The sequence below is a fragment of the Budorcas taxicolor genome, chromosome 15 (genome assembly GCF_023091745.1).
Source record: "Budorcas taxicolor isolate Tak-1 chromosome 15, Takin1.1, whole genome shotgun sequence".
Classification (NCBI taxonomy): domain Eukaryota; kingdom Metazoa; phylum Chordata; class Mammalia; order Artiodactyla; family Bovidae; genus Budorcas; species Budorcas taxicolor.
In genome coordinates this window covers 70,964,267-70,986,724 of record NC_068924.1, presented here as the reverse complement: position 1 = coordinate 70,986,724, position 22,458 = coordinate 70,964,267, and positions in this window count along the sequence as shown.

Here is a 22,458-nt window from a genome sequence, read left to right as displayed (position 1 = left end):
GCGTTTGCCATGTGACAGGCACTGTCTAGGCGCAAGATCTAGACAACTGAATAGAACATCCTGGCTCATATTTGAAGTGTGTATATAGAGTGCATTATTTAATCAGAGACAGAAGGGAAAATAGACTTTGAGAATGTAACAGAATTTTTCAAGGTCTGTAGTTAATGAGTGGCTTAGTCAGGTTCACCCTGATGGATGACAAGACTATGCTTGAACTTGCACTGCCTGCCCAACAACCCCAGAGTGTAAGAAATTAGAAAGTGTCCAAAAGTATGAAATATACTGCAACAGTCATGCCTCACACAAACATAATATGAAGATGCCTGACGTTTCCTATTGATTACAGTGCAATTTTATAATACAGACGCAGCCTTCCAAATAAGCCAAAGGAAGACCAGCTTTTTATAGGACTTATACTCTGGCCAAGGCAAGTTGCTGGTCCTTGAAACTATGCTAAAGCTAATAATTATGCCTGTTTTACAGATGAGAAATAGATTTGGGGGAAAAAAAAGTAAAGCTTTCCTTTCTTTTTTTCCCCTTTCCCTGCCAAAGTCCCACAAAGTGGCAGAGGTAGAATTTTGCCTGAGGCATGTTTGGCCCCAGACTCATACTGCCTCCAACAAATTAGGATCAGTGACTCAGGAGACACCTAGAGACTGGAGGACCTTACAGATAATAGAAAAAAACCTGAAAGATTAGGTTTATTACCTGATAGAGTTGCTATTTTTTATTTTGTCATGTAAGGGGAGATGGATGTGTTTCAACCCTTCATTGTGCCTCCTGAAGCTTTAAAAATTCAGTCCCACATGTCATATTCACCAAGAAACTGAGAAAATAGAGTTTTGCTCATTTTACTATTAAGTGCACGTGGCCCAAGTTGAAAGTGCTTGGCAATGGGTCATTGTGACTTCAAGTAAGGAGTGACTTCTCAGACACTTTGAGAGTACTACTACTGTAATATTGATACTTAGAAATTTCATTGTTGTCTTGGATAGTAGAATGAGTGTGCTTATTAAATACCCCATTGACAGGAAGTTAGATGTGTTGGCTAATGCCTTGGAAACAAGATTGAAATTGAAAATGACCTTAACAACTGGGAGAAGTGGGAATATAGAACAAGGGTGACATTCAATAGCTTGAAAAATTGATGGTGGAAAGAAATGTCAATATACTTCACTGTTTCATTAAACTTTTCAAATGTAAGAATATCAGGGCTGTTGGTCCACAGTGGTATTGCCAATGATGATGATGATGATTAAAGGTAACAGCACAAGTTTTCTAGGAGAGAACAGTAAAAATCAATGGAAGAATAATTGATTTTCATGGCCGCGTGAAAGACTAGGTGATTTAAACGTTGGTACAGATTTGTCTTGAATGGCAGCTTGTGACTGAGTCGTGTTTAATCAAGTCTTTCTAGCTATGATACTTAAGTTGAATTCTCTATTCTTTCTTCCCCAGAGGAAGCTATATGTCTAAAAACCAAGCAGTAAGAGAATCCATTTTAAGATTGGACTTTATAGGAAATGTAAGGTTGGGGATCCAAGGTTATGACAGCCTCTTTTAAAACATAAAGAGGCACCTAATCTTAGTGCGTGATAACCACACAAAAAATGGCAATTCATACAGATAGGCAATGATGTGTATACCAGGGCATTTCTGACAGTCTAAATAATAACCATTCATAATTCTCTTTCCTGTATATCTGTTTCTAACCACTGAGATGTATAGCAGGTCCTGTTTTATAACTGATCAAGAAGGTAGATCAAATTGCCGACATCCATTGGATCACTGAAAACGCAAGAGAGTTCCAGAAAAACATCTCTATTTCTGCTTTCTTGACTATGCCAAAGACTTTGACTGTGTGGATCACAACAAACTGTGGAAAATTCTGAAAGAGATGGGAATACGAGACGACCTGATCTGCCTCCTGAGAAATCTGTATGCAGGATAAGAAGCAACAGTTAGAACTGGACGTGGAAAAATAAACTGGTTCCAAATTGGGAAAGGAGTACGTCAAGGCAGTATATTGTCACCCTGCTTATTTAATTTATATGCAGAGTACATCATGCAAAATGCTAGGCTGGATGAAGCATAAACTGGATTCAAGATTGCTGGAAGAAATATCAATAACCTCAGATATGCAGGTGACACCACCTTTATGGCAGAAAAGAAGAAGAACTAAAGAGCTTCTTGATGAAAGTGAAAGAGGAGAGTGAAAAAGTTGGCTTAAAAGTCAACATTCAGGAAACTAAGATCATGGCATCCAGTTCCATCTCTTTATAGCAAATAGATGGAGAAACAATGGAAACAGTGACAGACTTTGTTTTTTTGGGCTCCAAAATCACTGCAGATGGTGACTGCAGTCATGAAATTAAAAGACGCTTGGTCCTTGGAAGAAAAGCTATGACTAACCTAGACAGCATATTAAAAAGCAGAGACATTACTTTGCCAACAAAGGTCTGTCTAGTCAAGGCTATGGTTTTTCCATTGGTCATGTATGGATGTGAGAGTTGGACTATAAAGAAAACTGAGTGCTGAAGAATTGATGCTTTTGAATTGTGGTGTTGGAGAAGACTCTTGAGAGTCCCTTGGAGTGCAAGGAGATCCAACCAGTCCATCCCAAAGGAAATCAGTCCTGAATATTCATTGGAAAGACTGATGCTGAAGCTGAAACTCCAATACTTTGGTCACCTGATGCAAAGGACTGACTCATTGGAAAAGACCCTGATGCTGGGAAAGATTGAAGGTTGGAGAAGGAGACGACAGAGGATGAGATGGCTGGATGGCATCACCGACTCTGTGGACATGAGTTTGAGTAAGCTCTGGGAGTTGGTGATGGACAGCGAAGCCTGGCCTGCTGCAGTCTGTGGGGTTACAAAGAGTTGCACACGACTGAGTGACTGAACTGAAGAAGGCATAATTTTTTTTTTTGGGGGGGTAGACCAACAGAAGGGGACAGAATGATGTTTAAGTGTCTATTTTGGGTCAGGACACCTGGGTTGGCTTTGACATTCTATGGATAGGATAGTTAGGACCAAAATGTGATCAGATTTTTTTGTGAGACTCTGAGCATAGGCAGAAGTTTATCAAGGCCTAATAACTAAATTTGGCAGAGTTTAGAAGGAAGCCCTTCTTCCTCATTTCTGTATGAAGCCCAGAAAGACTCTGTCACTCCAAAGATTAGAAGAATTATTATTCAGAATGCTTTCAGTTTCAGATAACAGTACAAGTCACCCTAAATTGATGAAAGCAAAAAATACATCTATTAGCTCTCTTAATAGAAGTATTTAGGACTGTATCTTCTGGCTTTAGGCATAGTTGGATCCAGAGGCTCAAATGAGGTCATCACTGCTTGATATCTCTCTATCCCTCCAACCTGTCTCTTTTCTGTATTGAATGTCTACTCAGATGTCTTAGTTTGACTTCTATATGATGGTAGGGTGGCTGCCAGAACTTTTAGATTTTTATTTTAATCCCTTATTTTCATCTAGGGTTATCACAAAAGTCTTGGGTCTGACTCTTAACTACTCTGAAAGGTGTCACATGCTGGTATCGTAGTCAGGCAGCCAAACTACCCAGATTGACAGTGATGGAGACATGGCTCACCAAGAGACCTAGGAGGTACTGTTCCTAGAGGTGGAAGCTAGCAGCATCAACAAACGAATGTCCACCAAAGAAGTGAGCTTTGAAGGATATAGGGACACAACCGTGTGCTTGTATATGAGGCTTCATGTGATGGATATGGACTCCAGGGAACTAAGACCTCGCCAAATGTCTCCTCAGGCAGAAACATGGACTAAGAGGAAGCAGAAGAGAAATGGATGTTTTGATGGGTATGCCTCACAAACTAGGATGTGTCTCTTTAAGCTCTCTAAGAAGGAAGGGGAGGTCTTTGAGGGGAAATTAATTTCTGGCAATTAGAGTAAAGGGGACTGGCACTAGAAGAAATTGGTCATTGTAAGAAAATGTAGCTCTGGTTTGTAGTCATAGGCTGATGAAGTGCATAGAATTTGGATTGCGACACAGTTCTTTTTGTGGGATTTAGTGTGAAATAAATTGACCATATATGGATTAAGTACTTGAAGAAGGAGAGGAGACATGAGACCCAGAAAGCTATTTCCTCTTGAGAACTGTTGATGAGACAATTTGATGACTATGTGAAATGATGCTAATTTTGACCCTAAGACATGGGATGATTTGCAATTTCCTTATCCTTGATCCAAAATTATTAGAATGATAATAGCTCAAAGTTTATTGCTATGTACTAGGCACCATTCTAAGCACTTTCCATGAATTATCTTAATTGGATTCTTCTGGTAACTGTAGGCGTAGGTAACATTGTTATTACCGTATTTGTGATGGGGAAACCGTCATACAGACAGTCTAAGTCCTGTCCTGGACCAGGAACCCCATGGCTGGTAAGTAGCAGAACCAAGACAGAAACTTCAGACTGTCTGCTTCTAGCACCCAGGCTCTTAACCAAGCCATGTATTCTCTCCAGGAGAACAAAGGCAGGCTTGCTGCTTGTGGACATAAATCTGCTGAGGCTATAATGGGGCAGGGGCTTCATTCTTTGTCTTCCCTTCCTCTCTCCCTCCTTTTCTTCCTCCATCCTTCTCCCCTCCCTTCCTTCCTTCACTCTCTTCTCCCTTCCTCTTCCTTTTCATTCTCTTTCTCTGAATATTCATTGGCCTGAAAACTCGGCACAGTTTCCTACACTGAAGCTGTACCTCCCTTCTCCCCAGTTATAAAATAGATTGACCCTTGCTTGGATACCTACATATTTCAGACTTCTGGATGGGAAGTATAAAGGCTCATTCTTACATAAAATTAGAGTGACGTATTAATGTAGCATGAAATGGGATCATCTTGTTCAACTCCCACCTTTTGAACTCTTGCTGTATTTTGCTATTTTTCATTTGCGGTGGTACGTGTTTTTCATTGTAACTCGTTCCGGGGGCACTTCAGGTTTGGAGACTAATGGGCACTTATAGCAGCCTGCCTGCGTGTGTTCCAAACACAGATGCCTTTGGGCAATTGCTTGTGGAAAGAAGGGTCGGTGTACCTAAACGCTTTAAACTAGTACAATATGACAAGTTTAATGGAGACTTTAACCTCTTCAAACTGTCAAAGTTTCTTGTAAGCCAAGAACAGAAATCCTTTTGCAACTGCCTGGTCATCTGATGTCCAGAGATATATCCCCTCAGGTTCAGAAGTACACAGAGGAGGCTTAGTGGGTAAAGAATCCACCTGCCAATACAAGAGTCTAAGAGACATGGGTTGATCATTGGGTCAGGAAGATCTCCTGGAGGAGGGCATAGCAACCCACTCCAGTATTCTTGCCTGGAGAATCCCATGGACAGAGGAGCCTGGTGGGCTATGGTCCAAGGGTTGCAAGGAGTCAGACCCAACTGAGCAACTTACACACGAGGAGAAGCAGACCACAGGACAAAGGTCTCCAAATCACTCACCAAAGGATGCAATTTTTTATTTGAAAAAGGCTGTGGAGGGGTTCAAGCCTTCCCATATGGCTCTCTGAGTGAACTCCGGGAGTTGGTGATGGACAGGGAGGCCTGGCGTGCTGCACTTCATGGGGTCACAAAGAGTCGGACACGACTGAGCGACAGAACTGAACTGAACTGAAAGGATTAGGAATTACGACACAGGCATGCACCCAACAAATGGCAGTTATTGTCATTTTTCTAGGAGTAGAGTATGAGTGAGTCATGCAGATCCGAGTTAAATTCTATCTCTGAGGTGTTTAGGTTTTTACAGATTTGGCTTCCTGTTAGTGTCAGGGAGATGATAGTATCAATAGTATCTATTTCAGAGATCAACAAACTCTTTGTAAAGGGTTAGGTAGTAGTTATTTTAGTATTTAATATTTAGGTCCATGTTGTGACTATTCAATTCTGCTGTGGTAGTATAAAAGCAGAAATAGATAATATATAATCAAATGGGCACACTACGTTCCCAGTAAACTTTATTTATGGACACTGGAATTTGAATTTCATATAATTTTAATGTGTCGTGACATGTTATCTTCTGTTTGAATTTTCCCACTCAACTATTTAAAAACATAAAAAACATTCTTTGTTTGCAGGCTCTACAAAAACAGGTGCAGGCAGCAGACTGGCTTTGGCCCATAGGCCATACTTTGCCAGCCTTTTATTTATTTCAAGGAAGGGAAGAGAAAGTCGCTGAGTCGCGTCTGACTCTTTGCGACCCCATGGACTGTAGCCTACCAGGCTTCTCAGTCCATGGGATTTTCCAGGCAAGAGTACTGAAGTGGGTTGCCATTTCCTTCTCCAGGGGATCTTCCTGACCCAGGAATCGAACCCGGGTCTCCCGCATTGTAGGCAGACGCTTTACCCACTGAGCCACCAGGGAAGCCCAAGAATGAAACACTATGTATTATATAAAGTGTTTAATGCTTGGCACTGGCATTAAATAAATTGTAACAGTTATTTGGTAATTTTTTTTGCTGTTTTTAATTGTGCTTAAAGCTTTTAGATTTTTTAAAAGAAAAATCCAAATGTGTAACAAATAGTAAAAAATAAATGAAGACCACTCATCAATTATTTGCATCCCCCCCACTCCATCAAGAAAATAAGTCTGTTTTTCTTATCCTTGAATCTGTAGTGTCTGTGGCTTCTTTTAACCAATAAAATGTGTCAGATGAGATATCGGGCAGTTTTTAAGGTTAGACGGCTGTGGGGGTTTTGTAGCATTCATTTTTGTTAGGAAGTTCTGTGATTCTACATGAAGCCTTTGCTCCCATGGTGGATTATGAGACTATATGAGAAGAGGCCCCAGATACCCCAGACTTCTCAGCTTGACCACATGAGTTTCAGGCCAGTTGACATTATCTGAGGCAGAGATGAGTCATCCCAGGTGATCCCTGCTCAAATTGCCAGCCCACAAAATCGTGAGCCATTATATAATTATTTTAAACTACTGGATTTTGGAGTGGTTTCAGTTCAGTTCAGTTGCTCAGCCGTGTCCCACTCTTTGCGACCCCATGAACCTCAGCACGCCAGGCCTCCCTGTCCATCACCAACTCCTGGAGTTTACCCAAACTCATGTCCATTGAGTCGGTGATGCCATCCAACCATCTCATCCTCTGTCGTCCCCTTCTCTTCCTGCCCTCAATCTTTCCGAGCATCAGGGTCTTTTCAAATGAGTCAGCTCTTCGCGTTATGCAGCAAAACTAACTGATATGAGATGCTACTTGTATCACAAAGGAAAACACTGAAGGCTGCCGTAAAGCCGGACGCTTGAGCTGAATCTTCTCCTATCTGGTCTAGTTCAGACAAAGCATCCTGAAAAGCAGAAAAGGACCAAGAGGAGGTACACAGTGGCAGAAAAAGGCATTCCAGGGCATGAGAAGTGGACAGAGGGATATTCTGGCTAAAGTGAGCACCATTTTATCACAAGCGTTTGCAAACTGTAGAACTAATTGTGTAGGCAACAAGTAAGAAAAATATGGTTGTATAAGATGAATAGTTCCAAATTTGAGTTGGCATTGTGCATACATTTCAGGCTATGAAAGCCATTGATAACCTAAATAGCCATATCAGACTTAAATTGAGTATGCTGTACATATGAATCTGTTTTTTTTTTTTTTTTTTGCATTGCATCACAAGTGCAGACTGGAACTTAGAATACACCTTTGGAAGATAAAAAAGCATTGTAGCTTGGAGAGAGCATAATTCAAAGGACTGAAGCTCCAGGAGAAGTAATTAAGGAATAATATTATTCTCCAGCATCTCTAACTCATGTTTACACGATATGGCACCAGGCTGGAATTTGGAGTCCTTGACTGTTATCTTAAGTGTCAGTCACTCAGTCTCATGTCCAACTCTTTGTGACCCCATGGACTGTAGCCCACCAGGCTTCTCTGTGCATGTAATTCTCTGGGCAGAATACTGGAATGGGTTGCTATTTCCTTCTTCAGGGGATCTTCCTGACCCAGGGATTGAACCTGGGTCTCCCGCATTGCAGGCTGACTCTTTACCAATTGAGCCACCAGGAAATGGTCATCTCACTCTTAACTATGTTGGCTGCCATCTTGTTTATTCCATTGTTGAACCCCAGGGATTCTGTTCCTCTCATTTTAATCATTTGTTATGTGGAAACATGCAAACCAATTCACTTACTTTTACCTTGAGCTCTTTAACTTGTGGAATAACAATAAAATATTCCTCGCTACCTCTCAGGAGCAGACACGGGTTGGTATCTGTTCAGTACTAGTGAGTGTTAAGACATACTGCTATTTATGTCATCGGTTCGTGAAGTAAATAATCAGTGCTGAGTGTCCTTCTGGATGCAGGAGAGAACAGTCTGAATGATTCCAGACTTCAGGAGCTTTATGGTTTATAATTTATTTAACAAATATTTATTCAACAACTTAGTACTATGTTTTAGTTCTCTAACTGGAGTTTCAAAATAGGTTTGCAACTTGACTAAAGGGCATAAAATGTTAAGTTTCACTGGAGCTTATTTTTCCCTTCTTCATAAAGACAAGAAAGGATTTTTTTTTTAACAACCAAAGCTTAATCTACAATCAGCCATATTGGCAAAACAGCATAGATTTTCCTCAAAATCTTTTTTTTATTATTTCTGCCCTCCCTCGTCCTTTCCAAGTGCCTCTGAACAGCTCTTCTCCTGCTGTGTCTGAAATGTAAGAGAGATAGCCAGTCTAATTCTATCTATAAAGCCATTTCCCTGCATTCCCCTCAGACTTTATGCAGCAGTGTAAATCTCAGATAATGTGTCCAGGTTAGCAGAGTTGCTTAAAAGAGAGGACAGTCAGTGCAGCACATTTATTAACATCACACACAACAGGGTTGTAACTGCACAGTAACTTCTGTTTAGTCAAAAAGGTGGGGGGAAAGTGCTGCTGAGGTTTATGGGTCAGACTACGGACCGGCGAGGTAAGTTATGTACCCAAATAGCACTTGTGTATCGTAAGATGGAAGTTAATAAACCATCTTTAAACTGTATACTATCTATCCATTAGAAGAAATGGATCTATTATGTCCTGTCTTTGAAATGGCATAATAATGACTCCACTGAAACACACACACACACACTGTCTCTCTCTCTCTCTCTCTCTCTCTCTCTCTCTCTCTCTCTCTCTCTCTCCTGAGAAGCTTCCTGGCTGTTCTCAACAAAAGCTTTTCTGCCCATATGTGACACAAGGCAGGTTATCTAGGAAAAAGAAAAGGCTTTTTAAGTTGAACAGGAACTGATGGGATGTTGGCACCAAGAATATTGTAGATCATAACTTGTCATTTCCATCCTACAATGGTAAGTGTCTTTGGTTGGGTAACTTAGTAAGGTAGTTAAGCATGTATTACAACACAGTGCTGTGCTGAAATAACCTGTTTATGTATCTGCCTCTCTCCCTGGGCTGAACCTTTCGGGGGCCTGTGTTGTTTCTTATTCATCTTTATGTTTCCTCTTACTCAAGACATGAATGTACTTAAATTCACTGTAGCTATCCTTAGTCTGCTTTCTGTTTTGTTTTCTTTCCTGGCCCCTGTGGTGACAGCTGCTATATCTCATGCACTGTGGGATCCTAATTCCAATGTGAAGTATCTTTCCTGTAAGAAGGGAGACATAAGTATGTGTTGCTTCAAGTTAGAGACAGTTCTTTCTTTTGATGGTACCAAGAAAGGGGAAAGCTGATCTTGGTCTCTAGAACAACAAGTAATAAAAGCATCCCTCACAAGATGACCTCTAAATGTCCTTGGTAGATGACACTGTAGAGGAAACTCATGGACTCTGAGTTCTAAGCTCTCAGACACACATACTTACTTTTCCCCAAGTCCTCCCCTTTCTTTCCCTGGTTGCAGGATTTTGACAATTTGTTTCCTTCTCTGTACTCAGTTGCACCAATGAGCACCATGTCATGAAATTCTGATACATGGGACAGCGAAGCATGCAACAGGATAAAATTTGATTATTCATGTGAAAGAGAGATTCTTTCACAAGAATCTCTGTCATGAGATATTTCCTATAAATAATCCCTATAGCATGTTTATAGTGCTTAATTTAACACAGATTTACATAAAACACCCCCTATATATATATATATTGGGTAATACATATAGGCTTGTATATACATACAGGGTAATGTACAGGCCTGATGTTTTCTAATATGCTCTCTAAAAGCATGATTAAAACGTGACTGGTGCTTCTGTTAAAATACACCAAAGCAGGGCAGCATCTTGGGAAGTTACTGCTGAGGTCCTAGAAGAAAGATAGAAAGCCAACAAGTGTAAGAGAGGGTACCAGCCAGGCAGAGCATCTATTTTCATCATCATCTTAGGGAATTACTGAGAATGCATGTTAAGGTTAGACTTTGCTAAAGAAAAAAAAAAATCAGCAGTGTTTACTCAGAATTTTTTTGTGCTGAAATTGTTTTTCTACTTGGCACTTCTTTGCCTTCTGCCCTGTTTTTTTTTCTTTTCATTTTTTAGGTTGGGAGAAGGAAATGGCAACCCACTATAGTATTCTTGCCTGGAAAATCCCATGGACAGAGGAGCCTGGCAGGCTGCAGTCCGTGGGGTCGCAAAGAGTTGGACATTGTTGAGGTCCTTTAATGGACCGGAACCTGGTGGTCCGGAGTTGACTATGAGAAAGTGAAAGAGGAGATAGGCTAATATTTCCTGGGTCACGCAGCTGGCTTTCACATTCCAGGAAATCAGCCAGAAATAGAGAGATAGAGAGAGAGACAGAAAGAAAGAAAGACAAGGGGACCCAAGCTCTGATGGAACAAAGGTGTTTTAATCAACATGATGTGGGTATATACACTGTAGTTATTCTCAGCAAACATAAAGATTAAAATTCCAGACTTACAAAACATAGGCGATCCATATTAAAGAGAGAGAGAGTTGTAAACAATTACTTTTACCATGTGGTTCATAAGAAGGAAGAGGGTACTTATCACTGTATTGAAAAACTAACGGAGGAAATGCCTGGATTCCTGAGCCCGCGGGGAGGCTTGCCTCTCCTCTTAATTCCTGAATATGCAGGGATTAATAAGGAACAGAGGATTCCTGACAGATCCAAAACAGCACGCAGGAAGCCTCCTGTTAAATGCTCCCTGACAGGACATGACTTGGCAACTTCACTTGGTTCTTTCACACGTGCTAAGCAGCTGCTAGGTGTGCTCCTTTCTAGGAACATACCATGAGGTTCTCATGTTCAGGGATTTTAACAGAGCTTTCTACATTGTGAATGTAGACAGGGGGCGCCCGTGAAACTAACTGATCCATTAGTGAAAGTGAAAGATTAGTTGCTCAGTCCTGTCCAGCTCTTTTCAACCCATGGTCTGTGGCCCACCAGGCTGGCTCCTCTGTCCATGGGATTCTCCAGGCAAGAGTACTGGAGTGCGTTGCCATTCCCTTCTCCAGGGGATCTTCCCCATCCAGGGATTCAACTCTGGTCTCCTGCATTGTAGGTGGGTTCTTTACCATCTAAGCCACCAGGGAAGCCACTTAATTCTTCTTTTAAAAAATCCCCTTTATAGGAGTCTGAGGATTTTTTTTTTTTTTTTTTTTTTGGTTGGGCAGGTTTTGACTTGTTAGATAAAGTCTCAAGTCCTTTCAAGCTTGGACTTTTGGTTTTACTCAGATTTGGGTGTTAGAGGACAGTTGAATCCTCAGACAAATACATGAGTGGTTCCCCCTTATGCAGCCAGAGCTCTGACACTTGAGTGAGTTAGGAGAACCTCTGTTTTCTCTGATCAGAGAAGTCAAGATTCAGGGGTAACAGCAGATGTGAAAGGAAGAAACACAGACCAGAGTTTGTTTGGGGAGATTCTTCTGAGATCAGGGAAGGTTCACAAAGAGGCAGGCTCTGTGAGAGTCATGGGTGGGGAGGCGGGGTGGGGAGGCCGGATGTGTTGGGCAGAAAAGGCACTCAGGGCAGTAGCTGTGCTCACCCAGGGAGCTCTGACATCACGTCTCTCGGCTTCCTCGCTTGACCACATACACATACTCTGTGAGTTAAAGAACACAAGGTCTTTTTCATAGAATCTCTATGGTGAAGACCTCTGTGCTCAGTCACTCAGTCGTGTCTGACTCTCTGTGACCCCATGGACTGTAGCCCACCAGGCTTCTCTGTCCATGGGGATATCCAGGCAAGAATACTGGAGTGGGTTGCCATGCCCTCCTCCAGGGGATCTTCCCCACCCAGGGATCAAACCCAGGTCTCCCGTATTGCAGGTGGATTCCTTACGGTCTGAGCCAATAGGGAAGGCCAGGTAAAGACCTCAGATTCTTATATATCATTAGAGGTTTAAAAGGTTCCCCCAACTCTCCTTTCTCCTCTGATGGAAATTGAGTTTTCCTCCAATAAAGAAAGTTTAACTAATTTAAGAGAAATAAATGGACCATTTTTTCACCCTAGTGTTAAGAAATATAATTTATGCCTGCTACAAATACATTGGGGCTTCCCAGATGGTGCTAGTGGTAAAGGATCTGCCTGCCAACACATGAGAAATAAGAAACATGGATTCAATCCCTGGGTCGGGAAGATGCCCTGGAGGAGGAAATGGCAATCCACTCCTCTGTTCTTGCCTGGAGAATCCCGTAGACAGAGGAGTCTGGCAGGCTATGGTCCATAGGGTCAAAAAGAGTTGGACACAACTGAATCAATTTAGCATGCACACACAAATACATTTGTAAAGCATTCAATACAATGGCTAAAAGATGATTAGTTAGTAGATTATTTCTATTATTCTTAATTAATAAGTCAGTTGCAGTGAGTTCAAGACCTTTGTAAAAACAAAAGTTGTTAGTCCCTCAGTCGTGTCTGATTCTTTGTGACCCCATGGACTATAGCCCACCAGGCTCCTCTGTTCATGGGATTCTCCAGGTAAGAATACTGGAGTGGGTAGCCATTCTGAAGCTGAAGCTCCAATATTTGGCCACCTGATGTGAACAGCTGACTCACTGGAAAAGATCCTGATGCTAGGAAAGAGGGCAGAAGGAGGAGAGGGTGTCAGAGGATGGGGTGGCTGGATGGCATCACTGATGCAAAGGGCATGAACTTGGGCCAACTCTGAGAGATGGTGAGGGTCAGGGAGGCCTGGGGTGCTGCAGTCCATGGGGTCACCGAGAGTCAGACACGACTGGGAGACTGAACCGCAACAATAGCCATTCCCTTCTCCAGGGAATTTTCCCAACTAAGGGATCAAACCCAGGGTTCCTGCCTTGCAGGCAGATTCTTTACTGTCTGAAGCAGCAGGGAAGCCTGCAATTCTTTTGTAAAGAAAGATAAAAATGCTACTTTATAAAGTTGTTCTGAGAATTCAAAGAAAATTAGAAATACCTGTAAAGGTGATGACTGTGTAATATACTGACTTATAAAAGGTAGTCTATAAGCTGGAGCTACTCTTAACATTTATGTGTATTTCTTTTATTATACTTTTTATTTAGAAGCTGGTGAAAGTTTTAGAAGAAAATCATACCACACAGTGTGTTCTGTAGCTTAGTTGCTTACTGAATTAATTATCAGTATGAAATCCAGTGAACAAGGTGATGTGAGTTTTCCTTTTCATTTAGATAATTCAACTGTATTCTTTTCACATGCTTTCTTCACTTCCTCTTAGCATTTCTTGTTTTATTTGTGGGGAAATAGGATCTTGGTTCTTTGCTTTTTCTTACTGTCCTTCATGGGTATGCCATGAGTATTATAATAATGCCTCACAAAAATACTAAGTCCTTTTTCTTAGTCTGGTCATGGGCTTCTGTTTCTGTAGGTTGAGTGGATCAAACAGATTTGGGTCCTGCCAGGATGAGAGGTTCAGAGTGGAAACTTCTGAGCTTCAGCAGTACTCTGATCCTGTTTCTTTCTACAAAGAATGATTGGTCCTGAACCATGGAAGGAGATGACTGGATGTGGTATTAACTCCTTCCAGAAGGGATCCATAATCTGGGATGCTACACTCTGGGACCACTGATGCTACTGATTCTTGGTTCCTGTAACTTGGCTGTGCATGTCAGAGGCTGGAGCCATTTGCAGTGTATGGGAGAAACTATATAATTGTATAGTATGTGCAGTAAAGCCACGTTATATGATATAAATTTGAGTCAAGAAATATATTAGAGGTGAGCAGGGAAATTCCTGCAGCCTGCACAAATAAGTCATCCAAATTGATAGTACTATTTAAGCATTTTAAAGTCAGCTAGTAGTTGGTCAATCCTTTCTGGTAAAAAGATTCATGTAATATAGATAAAATCAAAGTTACTTTTGAACATCATTGGAAATTTCAGTCTCCTCCCCTAAGACAACTACTGTTATCATATTGTTAATTACCTTTGGGATATTCTAGTGTGTTTGTGTGTGTGTAATATAGTTTTATTTTGTGAAGTTTCCTCCTACAAATATATCGTACTTCATTATTTTACAAATATAATTTCATTGAACACACTGCCAGTTTCTATACTCCACAGTATACATTTCCATTGTTTAATTATACTTCTCTTGGTGGACATTTAAAATGTCTAGTTTGCTGTTATGGGCATCTAGAGGCAACTTTCAGAGAAGGCGATGGCCCCCCACTCCAGCACTCTTGCCTGGAAAATCCCATGGACGGAGGAGCCTGGTGGGCTGCAGTCCATGGGGTCGCTAAGAGTTGGACACGCTTGAGTGACTTCACTTTCACTTTTCACTTTCATGCATTGGAGAAGGAAATGGCACCCCACTCCAGCACTCTTGCCTGGAAAATCCCATGGACAGAGGAGCCTGGTAGGCTGCAGTCCATGGGGTCTTGAAGAGTTGGACACGCTTGAGTGACTTCACTTTCACTTTTCACTTTCATGCATTGGAGAAGGAAATGGCACCCCACTCCAGCACTCTTGCCTGGAAAATCCCATGGACGGAGGAGCCTGGTGGGCTGCAGTCCATGGGGTCTTGAAGAGTTGGACACGCTTGAGTGACTTCACTTTCACTTTTCACTTTCATGCATTGGAGAAGGAAATGGCAACCCACTCCAGTGTTCTTGCCTAGAGAATCCTAGGGATGGGGGAGCCTGGTGGGCTGCAGTCCATGGGGTCTTGAAGAGTTGGACACGCTTGAGTGACTTCACTTTCACTTTTCACTTTCATGCATTGGAGAAGGAAATGGCAACCCACTCCAGTGTTCTTGCCTGGAGAATCCCAGGGATGGGAGAGCCTGGTGGGCTGCCGTCTATGCGGTCACACAGAGTCGAACATGACTGAAGCGATGCAGCAGCAGCAGCAGAGGCAACTCTGGGTAGCTGTTGGGAACAGAGACTATGTAGCCAGTTCCACTGCTTACTGAGTTAGGGCAAGTTGCTTACCACTGTGCCTCAGTTTCCTGACACAAAAATGAGCCATTGTTTTGTGTTGAATAGCTGGTATATGTAAGATGCTTGGAATCGTACTAGCCTCACAAGTTTTAGACTAGGAATCACTATTTGTAATGTTATGATGACTATCAATATGTACTTCCTTTCTTTTTCTTTCTCTCTCTTCTTTTCTCCCTTTTTTTCTCTCATTCCCTCCCACTCCCCTTCTCTCACTTCTTTTCTTTCTTATTTCCTGGCTAGATACAAACAGGTATTAGAATGCTGCTGCTAAGTCGCTTCAGTCGTGTCCGACTCTGTGTGACCCCATAGACGGCAGCCCACCAGGCTCCCTCGTCCCTGGGATTCTCTAGGCAAGAACACTGGAGTGGGTTGCCATTTCCTTTTCCAATGCATGCATGCATGCTAAGTCACTTCAGTCGTGTCCGACTCTGTGTGACCCTATGGGCTCCTCTGTCCATGGGATTCTCTAGGCAAGAATACTGGAGCAGGTTGCCATTTCCTTCTCTAAAGAAGTAGAATAATTGTGTCCAAATGTATGCTTATTTAATTTTTAAAATAGATGTTCTAAAACATACTCCAAAAAATGGCATACCAATTTATATTACTGTCAGAAGAGTACTTATAGTAAATGTTTTCTCATTCCTTCTCTAAAGTGTGTTATTATCAACCTTTATTATTTTTGCCAATCTGTTTTGTCTAAAATGCTGTCTCAGTACACGTCTGACCCTTGAACAATATGAGGGTCAGGGAGCCGACTGTCCACACAGTGGAAAATCCATATAACTAATAGCTGACCTTCCTCTCTATCGGTGGTTCCTTCATACCCACAATTCCACACCTGTACACTTGCAAAAGGGCCTCCCTGGTGCCTCAGATGGTAACGAATCTGCCTGGCAATGCAGCTAACACAGGAGACGCAGGTTGGTTACCTGGGTCGGGAATACCCCTGGAGAGGGAAGCGGCTACCCACTCCAGTGGTCTTGCCCGGAGAATCCCACGGACAGAGGACTGGTGGGCCACAGTCCATGGAGTTGCAGAGCTGGATGTGACAGAGCAGCTGACATTTTCACTTTTCACCCTTGAAAGAACTCCGAGTATAAGTGGACCTGCGCCATTCATATCCCTGTTGTTTGATGGTAAACCGTAGCTTTAATTCACATGTCCCTATTTACTGTGGGATTTTGTGGTGTGTGTGTTTTCAATTAAACTTTAATTTTGAGATGCACTGTAAAGTCCCATGCAGTTGTAAGAAATAATAGCGATCTGTGCAGCTTTTATCCATTTCCCCCCTATGGTAAACGTCTTGTAAAGTTACAGTACAATTTCACAATCAGGATATTGACATTAATTCAGTCAAGATACAGAATATTCTGTCAATCTAAGATTTCTTCTTGTTACGCTTTTATAGCCACTCCCAATTTTGCCTCACCAACTTAACCTTTGTTATGTTAACCACTAATCTGTTCTCTATTTCTGTATTTCTGTCATTTTTAAGAATGTTACATAAATGGGGTCATACAGTACATAACCTTTTGTGATTGGTGTTTCATATGGCCTAATTCTCTGGAGAATTATATCTCTTTAGTACTATTTTCCTTCCTTTATCAGGTTACTTGTTTATCATATTTGTGTATTTATTTCTTCCTAACTTGTTTGTATTTTTCTTACTGATTTTTGAAACTGTAATATATATTGTATGTTAATCCTTAGATTGTTTTAAATGCTATAAATGTTTCTTCATTTGTCATGCCTTTTAGTTCTGTTTATAGTCTTTTGGGTTTCGAAATTTTATATGTTGAGAAAGTGAAGTCTGTTAATGCAGCCTTTTCTGAAATTTCCATTTTTATCTCTTAAAACAAGTCTTTCCTACATCATGATTGTGTGTGTGTGCACATGCATATTTAAATACAGGTAACTAAACAAATGGATATATATGTATCTTCTGTATTTTATTATGCTTTTATGCTTTATATCAGGAATCACTAAACAGATTATGGTGTATTTGTTATGATCACAAGATACTTTAGAAGGCAGTGTAACAATGGAACAAGGCAGTTATTATGCTCAAATGTTAGGTAATCATTTTAGCACCTACTATTTTTTTTAATACGAGGCTAATATCACAGGTCTATATTAAAGGCATACCCCTTGCAAGCATATGAGTTTGAAACTCTTGTGGTTTTCTTTTTTTAATGGTTAGTTTTTAATATATCTTTCATTTATTTGTTTTCTGAAAAAATAACACACTTCCCAACAAAATTTATACTATTTAATATACTTAACTTTTAACAAAAATTCAAGCTTAAGTATCTCTTATTCTATTGCATTGGCCAAAAAGTTTGTTAGGATTTTTCTGTAAAATGTTACAAAAAAAAAAAAACAAATTAACTTTTTGACTAACCAGATATTTAAAATATGTCTTCCTACCTTGGTGTCAGGACATATTGAAATATTTGTAATAGTTTATATTTCACCTTGCAAACTTCTCTTGGTTGTAGTCATATGAAGGGACGGCAGTCATCACAATGTTAGTATCTCGAGGAGAATACTTGCAAGTTATAGAACTTGGGTATATTAGAGACAATTTTGTGGAAATTTAACCCTTGGAACTTGGGATTTTACTGAGAAAATTTGACCTAGTCAGAAATAAGATTAGATCTCAACTCCTCTGGTGTCTAATCTACTATGTTTATTCTCAAGTTACTTGGACATTAACAACTTAACAAGGACCTCAGGGAATAGGGCCAACTCCCTGATAGAGCGGCTGTTAGGAGACTGCGCTTCCTTGGTGGCTCAGCTGATAAAGAATCTGCTTGCAATACAGGGGACCTGGATTTGATCTCTGGATTGGGAAGATGTCCTGGAGAAGGGAAAGGCTACCCACTGCAGTATTCTGGCCTGGAGAATTCCATGGACTGTATAGTCCATGGGGTCGCAGAGAGTTGGACACGGCTGAGCAACTGTCACACTTAGGAGCCTGGCAGAAGTGATGACTAACGGTTGTTGCTGTTCAGTCACTAAGTTGCACCTAACTCTCTGCATCACCGTAGGCTGCGGCATGCCAGGCTCCTCTGTCCTCCACTATCTTCTGGAGTTTGCTCAAACTCATGTCCATTGAGTTGGTGATGCCATCCAATCATCTTGTCCTCAGTCGCCCCCTTCTCCTTTTGCCTACAATCTTTCCCAGTATCAGGGTCTGTTCCATTGAGTCGGCTCTTTGCATCAGATGGGCTAAGTATGGGAGATTCAGCTTCAGCATCAGCAACAGTCCTTTGGAAGGATACTCAAGGTTCATTTCCTTTAGGATTGACTCATTTGATCTCCTTGCAGTCCAGGGGACTCTCAAGAGTCTTCTCCAGAACCACAATTCAAAAGCATACATTCTTTAGCTCTCAGCCTTCTTTATGGTCCAACTCACACATCTGTACATGACTGTCGGAAAAACTCTATCATTGACTATATGGATCTTTCTTGGAAAAGTGACATCTTTGCTTTTTAATATGCTGTCTAGGTTTGTCATAGCTTTCCTTCCAAGGAGAAATATCTTTTAATTTCATGTCTGCAGTCACCATCAGCAGTGATTTTGGAACCCAAGAACAGAAAATATGTCACTGCTTCCACTTTTCCCATTTCTATTTGCCATAAAGTTGTGGGACTGGATGCAGTTATCTTTGTTTTTTGAATGTTGAGTTTTAAGCCAGGTTTTTCACTCTCCTCTTTCACCCTTGTCAAGAGGCTTCGTTAGTTCTTCTTCACTTTCTTCCATGAAAGTGGTATCATCTGCTTATCTTAGGTGGTTGATATTTCTCCCGGCAATCTTGATTCCAGCTTGTGATTCATCTAGCCCAGCATTTCACATGATGTCCTCTGCATACAAGTTAAATTAACAGGGTGACAGTATGTAGTCTTGTCGAACTCCTTTCCCAATTTATAACCACTCATTTGTTCAGTGTCTGGTTCTAACTTTGGCCTCTTGATCCTCATATAAGTTTCTTCGGAGACAGGTGTGGTTGTCCCATCTTCTTAAGGATTTTCCAGTTTGCTGTGATCCACACAGTCAAGGCCCACTTGACCTCACACTCCAGAATGTCTGGCTCTAGGTGAGTGACCACACCATTGTGGTTTTCCAAGTCATTAAGACCTTTCTTGTATAGTTCTTCTGTATATCCTTTCCACCTCTTCTTAAATCTCTTCTGCTTCTGTTCAGTCCATAAGGTCCATTTCTGTGCTTTCTTGTGCCTGTCCTTTCATGAAATGTTCCCTTGATATCTCCAATTTTCTTAAAGAGCTCTCCAGTCTTTCCCATTCTGTTGTTTTCCTGTTTTCTTTGCATTGTTTATTTAAGAAGGCTTTCTTATCTCCCCTTGCTATTCTCTGGAACTCTGCATTCAGTTGGATATATCTTTCCCTTTCTCCTTTGCCTTTTGCTTCTCTTCTTTTTTCAGCTATTTGTAAAGCCTCCTCAGACAACTGGTTTGCCTTCTTGCATTTCTTTTTCTTTGGGATGGTTTTGGTCATTGCCTCCTGTACAATACTATGGACTTCCATCCATAATGACTAGGGAGGGAAGTGGAAATACTTGAATTTCCCTGGAAAAGGGTTGAGGAAAATGCTGGCAGGTAAAAGGATAGTGAAAGAGATTTAGAGATGTCATCATGCTAAAATTAGTGCATAATTAGTACATACTAAAATTAGGACATAATAGACCCAGCAGAGGATGATGCTCTGAGGTAGGCCTGGGGACACACCCTTCACTAAGACATCAGGAATATGCTGGTGTGATGTGCAGCAGTCTCGCTAAGAAGTTCATTGGTGGCTCTCCTCTATAGACCAAGGCTGACGTGGGAGGGGGTGGGTGGTGGGTGTCACAAAGCTGGCTCATTATTATCAGGGACAGTGGGCCCAAGTAATGGAGGTAGGGTGGTATATAACCACTTGAAGTCAGGAGGTCACAATTACGATAACTGCTGGAAAGTTGGAAGGGCAGTAAAAGGGGCTTGACTCACAGAGAATTACAGATACAGCTAATAGAATTATAGATATGGCTAATCGAGTATGGTGGGCTTCCCTGGTAGCTCAGGTGGTAATGCCGGAGACCCTGCTTCGATTCCTGGGTGAGGAAGATCCCCGATAGGCTACCCACTCCAGTATTCTTGGGCTTCCCTTGTGGCTCAGCTGGTAAAGAATCCACCTACAATGTGGGAGACCTGGGTTTGTTTCCTGGGTTGGGAAGATCTCCTGGAGAAGGGAAAGGCTACCCACTCCAGTATTCTGGCCTGGAGAATTCCATGGACTGTATAGCCCATGGTGTTGCAAAGAGTCAGGCACGACTGAATGACGTTTGCTTTCCTTAGGTGCAGAAGAGACCAGCAGCCAACCACAGGGTCTCTTAATATCTTTAGCCCCTAAAGCAGAAGTCTGAGTGTGTTTGCCCCCATAAAAAGTCAGCAATTCCTTGCTCAGTCTCAGACCCAAATCAGTTTTTAATATCTGGAACCACTGGCCCATAAGGTAGCCAGTCTGAGGAAGGACTTGAAGCATTGTGGCAAGTATACCCTATTTCTATGATTCCTATGTTTCTTCCCCAATAGGACATATGGCTATTACTCAGGTATTTGTAAACTGATGAAAGGGGAATATCTATGTATTTCAAGGGTCTGGGCAGGCTTGATTTCACATTAATACTTGAAAGCTGAAAGCATTGTAATTCTTCTTAGTTGGAGTAGGGGCTTACAGAGACCCAGTAATAAGTGGAATCCTGGCTAAAGTCTGGCTCAGAGTGAATCCACTGTATTTGTGCACAAGCCCTATGGTCATCCCCTGAACCAAGTGTATAATGGAATTGATGTACTTGGCAGTTGGAGCAACCATGATACGAAGGTCCAGAAGATGACGCTATAGTGGGAAAGGCCAAGTGGAAACCTCTGAACCTGCATCGCCTGGCCAAGATAGCTCATAACAAACAAAGCAAATCAACATTGCATCTTTAGGCAGAGATTAGCACCAACTTTATAGACCTAAAGGATTTAGACTGTTGGCTCCTATCACATCTCCATTTGATTCACTGGTCTCACCCCTCCAGAAATATAATGAATCCCAGAGGCTGACTGTAGCATCGACCACCACAGTCTTAATTGAGTTGCAGCCCTGATTACACCTGCTATGCTGGAAGCAGGATGCTGGACACGATGTTACTGTTCAGTTCAGTTCATTTCAGTCACTCAGTCGTGTCCGACTCTTTGCGACCCCATGAATTGCAGCACGCCAGGCCTCCCTATCCATCACCAACTCCTGGAGTTCACTCAAACTCATGTCCATCGAGTTGGTGATGCCATCCAGCCATCTCATCTTCTGTCGTCCCCTTCTCTTCCTGCCCCCAATCCCTCCCAGCATCAGAGTCTTTTCCAATGAGTCAGCTCTTCACATCAGGTGGCCAAAGTATTGTAGTTTCAGCTTTAGCATCATTCCTTCCAAAGGACACGCAGGACTGATCTTTAGAATGGACTGGTTGGATCTCCTTGCAGTCCAAGGGACTCTCAAGAGTCTTCTCTAACACCACAGTTCAAAAACATCAATTCTTCGGCACTCAGCCTTCTTCACTGTCCAGCTCTCACATCCATACATGACCACTGGAAAAACCATAGCCTTGACTAGATGGACCTTTGTTGGCAAAGTAATGCGTCTGCTTTTGAATATACTGTCTAGGTTGGTCATAACTTTCCTTTCAAGGAGCAAGTGTCTTTTAATTTCATGGCTGTAATCACCATCTGCCGTGATTTTGGAGCCCCCCAAAATAAAGTCTGACACTGTTTCCACTGTTTCCCCATCTATTTCCCATGAAGTGATGGGACCAGATGCCATGATCTTAGATTTTTAAATGTTGAGCTTTAAGCCAATGTTTTCACTCTCCTCTTTCACTTTCATCAAGAGGCTCTTTAGTTCCTCTTCATTTTCTGCCATAAGGGTGGTGTCATCTTCATATCTGAGGGTATTGATATTTCTCCTGGCAATCTTGATTCCAGCTTGTGGTTCATCCAGCCTGGCATTTCACGTGATGTACTCTGCATATAAGCTAAATAAGCACCGTGACAATATACAGCCTTAACATATTC